Here is a 6,161-nt window from a genome sequence, read left to right on the forward strand (position 1 = left end):
CAGATTACTATGCACCAGTTCATCACCTATCACTATTTTTTTTTAACTTTACCCCTTTTTGGCCAGTCAACTAACTGTTAATTCAGTAAGGGATACACCAAAATATCAAATATATACTAAAATATCATTGCATCAGCAGGTTAAATTACAGGCCAATCAATAAAGTGTCTTTAAGATTGATACCAATGTTTGATTTTTAAAGGATATTGCAGACATTGGCTATTTTTTTCTTCCAAACACACAGATTACTCAGACATGTTATGTGTAGTTATTTATTTCCTGGTTTATGCTCCAGCCAACTCTGCTGGATCAGCTGGTGGTGTTTTTGTCTGTCCTGCTAAAATGTTTTTGGAACATGAATTTGTTTGTTTTTCATAAAAAAAATGTCACCTAAAAGAAAAAAAACCATCAGCATCTGCCAATGTCAGCAGTGGCCCGATGACAAACAAGGACGCTGTCATCACAGAGATACAGACACTGTAACCCAGACCTTCCCAAAGTGTGTGGGGGGGGGGACAAAACGCTTGGACACTGCTAGCACGGGGCGCCCACACAAACGCAAAGCAGGAGATGAAGCGTCGCTGAATATGTTTCCAAACCAACTTCATTCTGAGCCAAAGACTAGAAAATATGGTGAAGCAAATCTTCCCTTTGGCTTCACCTGCACAGGTGCTGAGGTAGGTCTCCCTGCAGGACTGGTTTCCCCTGCGTCAGGAGCAGCGCTGGGCTCTTCAAATCACGGACAAACAGGATCCCACATTCTTGATTTTTAGTTCACAAACACTTGTTGTAATGACTAACTGCTCCTGACATGTTGGAGATGTTTGCTCTTTATACAGTAAAGTTACAGCTGGATACAAATAACATCAGGCTGATCCTGCCACGATTTGTTCCCTCGGTTCAAATCACAGACAAACAGGATCCCACAGCTGTTTATGTGTTTAAACCCATTTTGCACAGAGAGGCATTTTTTGATTTGAAAGCAATGTTGAATATTATTACACAGGAAAAAACAACTACACGTAAAATAATCCCACCGTGACGCCTCTGCCTTTGTAAATGGAGGGACAGTAACTGCGTGTAAACCTGCAGACAGTCAGATTAACAGTATTTTGTCTCTATCTGCTATTCTGCAACTCATCCCATGTAAACAATAACGTGGCCACAGCGTGACGTGGAAAAAGGCGCATACCTCTGACGTTGTGTGACGAACTCTGTATTCCTCGTCCACACGTAAACGCAAAAAAGGTTTTTAAAAATGTGTGCGTGCGTGCGCGCGTGCACGGGGCCGTTCCCTGGAGGTTACCGTTTGCTGGGTAACTTTCCGATTCTGACCACACGTGAGCAGCCTGCATCTCTGAGCTCGGTCTGAAACACTGAGTGCGTGGGTACCGTGGCTGCATTTCACAAATACTGTAAACACACAAAGGCTGGCAAGAACTTGTCTGACCTGCAGCTCGACAAACGCGGTTTACAGATTTATCACTTCCGAAGTTCGTGCTACAAATATCTTTCCCACCTTTAGTCACAAAGTAACACAACATTCGGGCGTATTTTCCCGCTTTTACCCTCAATCCTGGAATGGCTCTGTTTTGTTTACGGAAATACAAACCTAGTGAAGAAGAGTCCGTAACTGGCATGAACGCTTAGCCTCTACCTCTCTTCCCTCAGCCGTGCTGACCCTGTTAAAGAGCACCTGAAAGGTGCCAATAAGAAAAAATGATGTCTCCGAAGTTCATTGCAGCCCACAGAAAAGTTACCCGTACTGGCCGGTATCGTAGGTACAGAACCATAAATCAATCCTACCATTGTGCTGGGTCCACACCAAAGTTACAGCTGGGTTAGAAAAGAAAACTAAAACTTCTGTAAAAATGCACGACAGCCCATTAGGCTACAGTTAGTGCCTGTGCCGCGCCCCTTAGAAAGCATCAGCTGTAGCCACAGATGCAGGAAGTAAAAGCGCTGTGAATGGATGCGTCATTTCTTCACGGGGTTTCTCAACCTATGCGTGCTGCGTTCAAGGTCCCGCTAAAGCTGTGGAGTCCTGCACGTTAGTATGTCCACCCATCTCTCTCTATTTTTAATTCTCTTATCCAATTGCTGGAGGAGAGGTGACGGGGTGGTGGTACACCTTGCACACGTCGTGTAAGTGTATCTGTGAATGAATGCATAAATCCATAAATCCATGTGTAAATAAGCCCCTGTTTAAAATCTTTAAAATGAAATAAATGTGTTACAACTTGAATAAGAGTCAACACTATGACCAATGTATTGTATTGCATATCAGCTGAAGTTGAAATGGGGCTTCTTTTATAACAGGCCTGCTAATTTGATTAACTACAACTATCACTGTCGCCGTCCTCTCAGGCGCGTGGTTGGTCCTGGGCGTTCTCCTCTCTGCCTCCTCGTGTTTTTCAGTAAACTCGGATCGCCCAATAAAAATAAATATTTAGTAAAGGAAAAGTGCGTTCAGACATCTGCCTATCACAGCGAAGTCACATCGGAAACACTATTTTGACCAAGCTACCCACCACAGCAGGTTGATAAAGCGCCCCCATGTGGCCGCCGTTACTCATCGTCACCTGCGCGCACAGTCTGAGAGGAGGAAAACACACCCTGACTGTGAGCCGACTCGCCTTACTCCTGCTTCCATCATACTTTTAACATGTAAAGGTAGCTGGTGGAAGAGAGAGCAGTGTGTCAGGATTAATGTGATGAATTATATGTGAGCATTCTGGACTGTGATTCTGAATAGAATTGGTAAATTATTCTGCAGTTCAAGAGTAACATCCTCAGTGATTCATCAACAACTTCTAACTTATGGTAATAATTATAATAAATTATAATAATATTGTGGAGGTGTGTAAAGATGACAGGAGAGGTCTCAGTGTGGGCCTAAGCAAACGGCCAGAACAACTGAACCTGTGAGGGAGAGAACTGGCAGAGGAAGGTCCATCCTGTGAACGAGGCTGGTGTAGGCGCGCAGGAAAGGCAGGAGGAATTTGAAACGCTGGCGGTTGGGGGGATGCTCCTGGGGGGGCGACCTGTGGAACCGCTCACATTAGCTTACGGGTTGTATGCGGTTGTGTGGTGGACCTTGGCCCCCAGTCCATAGCTGACCAAAGCTCTAAGCGCGGACGGGGCCTCTGCTAGACGTTCCCAGCACACCCTCACTACGCGTTTAGGTGCACCAGGTCTGTCCAGCGTCCTCCCCCGCCACCTGATCCAACTCACCACCAGGTGGTGATCAGTTGACAGCTCAGCCCCTCTCTTTACCCGAGTGTCCAGAACATATGGTCGCAGGTCTGGTGATACGATTACAAAATCGATCATCGACCTGCGGCCTAGAGCGTCCTGGTGCCACGTGCACTTATGGACACTCTTATGTTCGAACAAGGTGTTCGTTATGGCCAAACTGTGATTAGCACAGAAGTCCAATAACAAAACACCGCTCGGGTTCAGATCAGGGAGGCCGTTCCTCCCAATCACGCCCCTCCAGGTCTCGCTGTCGTTACCCACATGAGCATTGAAGTCTCCCAGCAGGACAACAGAGTCTCCAGGTGGAGCACCTTCCAGCACCCCACCCAAGGACTCTAAGAAGGCTGGGTACTCTGAACTGCCACTCGGTGCATAAGCGCAGATGACAGTCAGGACCCGTTCCCCGACCCTAAGGCGCAGGGAACAAACCCTCTCATCCACCGGGAAAACCCCAACGTACCGGCAGCAAGCCGAGGGGATATTAGGATACCCACCCCAGCCCGCCGCCTCTCACCAGGGGCAACTCCAGACTGAGACAGAGTCCAGCCCCTCTCCAGGAGACTGGTTCCAGAGCCCAAGCCATGCGTAGAGGTGAGCCCGACTATATCTAGCCGGTACCTCTCAACCTCACGCACTAACTCAGGCTCCTTCCCCACCAGAGAGGTGACATTCCATGTCCCAATTGCCAGCCTTGGCAGCCGGGGATCAGTCCACCAGGGCCTCCGCTCCTGGCTGCCGCCCGGCACACAATGCACCCAACCCCTATGGTGCCTCCTGCGGGTGGTGGGCCTGCGGGAAGATGGGCCCATGTCCTCTTCGGGCTGTGCCCGGCCGGGCCCCATGGACTAAGGCCCGGCCACCAGACGCTCGCCCTTGGGCACCCTCCCCGGGCCTGGCTCCAGGGCGGGGCCCCGGTAACCCTATCCCGGGCAGGGTAAACTGTTCCCTCGATGTTTTCTCATAAGGGTCTTCTGAATCGCTCTTTGTCTGGTCCCTCACCCAGGACCAATTTGCCATGGGAGACCCTACCAGGGGGCAAAAGCCCCCAGACAACATAGCCCCTGGGATCCCTGGGACACACAAACCCCTCCACCACAATAAGAGTGCATTCACGGAGAGGCATTAATTAATGCTTCACTCTTAAATATGAATCAACCTATCTCTAATGATCGGCTATGTACCACAGGCCTTCAAGCTGGCTGTAGTTAAACCTTTACTCAAAAAGCATCTCTAGACCCAGCAGTCTTAGCTAATTATAGGCCAATCTCCAACCTTCCTTTCATATCAAAATCCTTGAAAGAGTAGTTGTCAAACAGCTAACAGATCATCTGCAGAGGAATGGTTTATTTGAAGAGTTTCAGTCAGGTTTCAGAGCTCATCACAGCACAGAAACAGCTTTAGTGAAGGTTACAAATGATCTTCTTATGGCCTCTGACAGTGGACTCATCTCTGTGCTTGTCCTGCTAGACCTCAGTGCAGCATTCGATACTGTCGACCATAATATCCTATTAGAGCGATTAGAACATGCTGTAGGTATTACAGGTACTGTGCTGCAGTGGTTTGTATCATATCTATCTAATAGACTCCAGTTTGTGCATGTAAATGGAGAGTCCTCTTCACACACTGAGGTTAATTTACTCTGGATGGCATTACCTTGGCCTCCAGTAACACTGTGAGGAAACTGAGTCATTTTTGACCAGGAAATGTCCTTTAATGCACATATTAAACAAGTATGTAGCACTGCTTTATCCTGTCTCAGAGTGATGCTGAAGAACTAGTTCATGCATATGTTACTTCTAGGCTGGACTACTGTAATTCATTATTATCAGGATGTCCTAAAAACACCTTGAAAAGACTTCAGTTAATCCAAAATGTTGCAGCAAGAGTCCTGACGGGGACTAGAAAGAGAGAGGTGATGGCGATGGCGTTCATTTCACTCTCCTTGAAGCTCGGTGTGCTATTCTGGCAGTAGACTGGAGCGAGGCAAAGAGTATGTAAAGGGACAATAAGAGGAAATGATGGGAGGAAAAAACCAAACATGGCTGAGAAACAAAGGAAGAAGAAAAATAAAAAATGGTGGAAAAAAGGATTAGAGCCTAAATTCTAAAGCTGCAGCTTTGCATGCTGGCAGCTCCAAGATCTGACTGACATGTAATCATAGACTGTATATAAACATAGGCCAGTGTGCTGTCATTGATTTGTAGACTTTAATTTTGAACAAAGGGCAACCTCTGGGTACACTTCATCATACTATTTATTCATCTCTGGCTCTCACACCATGTCTTTTGTTCTGTCTTCCTTCTCTCACCCAAACTGGTGCCGGCAGATGCCCGCCCCTCCGTCACAGTAGCAGCAGCACACTGTATGATTTTGAGGAGTGGACCCAAAATGCAGACACCAAGGAACATGGAAAAAAAACGTAAATGTTAACAGAAAGCGAGCTACGGAGCCCCGCAGGGGACATGGGAGAAAAAAAAAATTAAGACGGACTTTTGCGAGATCTCGCAAAACAAACTCGGGATCTCGCAAAACTTTTGCGAGATCTCGCAAAAGTTGAATTCCAACAATGGCGGCAGCTACTTAGTTGTAATATTACTCTTTCTGGGTCACAAAATACACTTTTAAGATATTTTGAGGCGTGAATGTAGTTGTGTAAACGTCAGATACCTGCTCGGTTTACAAGACATCACATATTTGCAAAAGTGCTCCGACGTTTTTGGAGATCTGACACCCACTAGCTCGAAGCTAACGGGAGGTCGAGACCTACTACAGCCGGGAGGAACACCGCTTTCCCGGCACATCGTGCCTCGACCTCCCGGTTGGCTTCGAGCTGGCGGCTAAAACTTTTGCGAGATCTCGCAAAAGTCCGTCTTAATTTTTTTTTCTCCCATGTCCCCTGCGGC

General features: G+C 47.2%; 1 protein-coding gene across 2 annotated transcripts in view; it reads right to left on the bottom strand.

The window, feature by feature from the left end:
• The window catches only part of nod1 (nucleotide-binding oligomerization domain containing 1), a 16,068-nt gene extending 14,112 nt beyond the window's left edge, over positions 1–1,956 (bottom strand). Inside the window, exons 1-2 of one of the 2 annotated variants that reach the window (XM_005948135.2) lie at positions 1,807–1,956; positions 1,613–1,696 (exon numbers count right to left, since the gene is read on the bottom strand). The gene's annotated coding sequence lies outside the window, so the exon portion shown is untranslated. The remainder of the gene's footprint in view (positions 1–1,612; positions 1,697–1,806) is intronic. The other variant, XM_005948137.2, reaches the window with a different exon arrangement.
• Positions 1,957–6,161: the final 4,205 nt, after the last annotated feature.

This window comes from Haplochromis burtoni, unplaced genomic scaffold (assembly GCF_018398535.1).
Source record: "Haplochromis burtoni strain Fernald_Lab_line unplaced genomic scaffold, NCSU_Asbu1 Contig_558, whole genome shotgun sequence".
NCBI classification, from domain to species: domain Eukaryota; kingdom Metazoa; phylum Chordata; class Actinopteri; order Cichliformes; family Cichlidae; genus Haplochromis; species Haplochromis burtoni.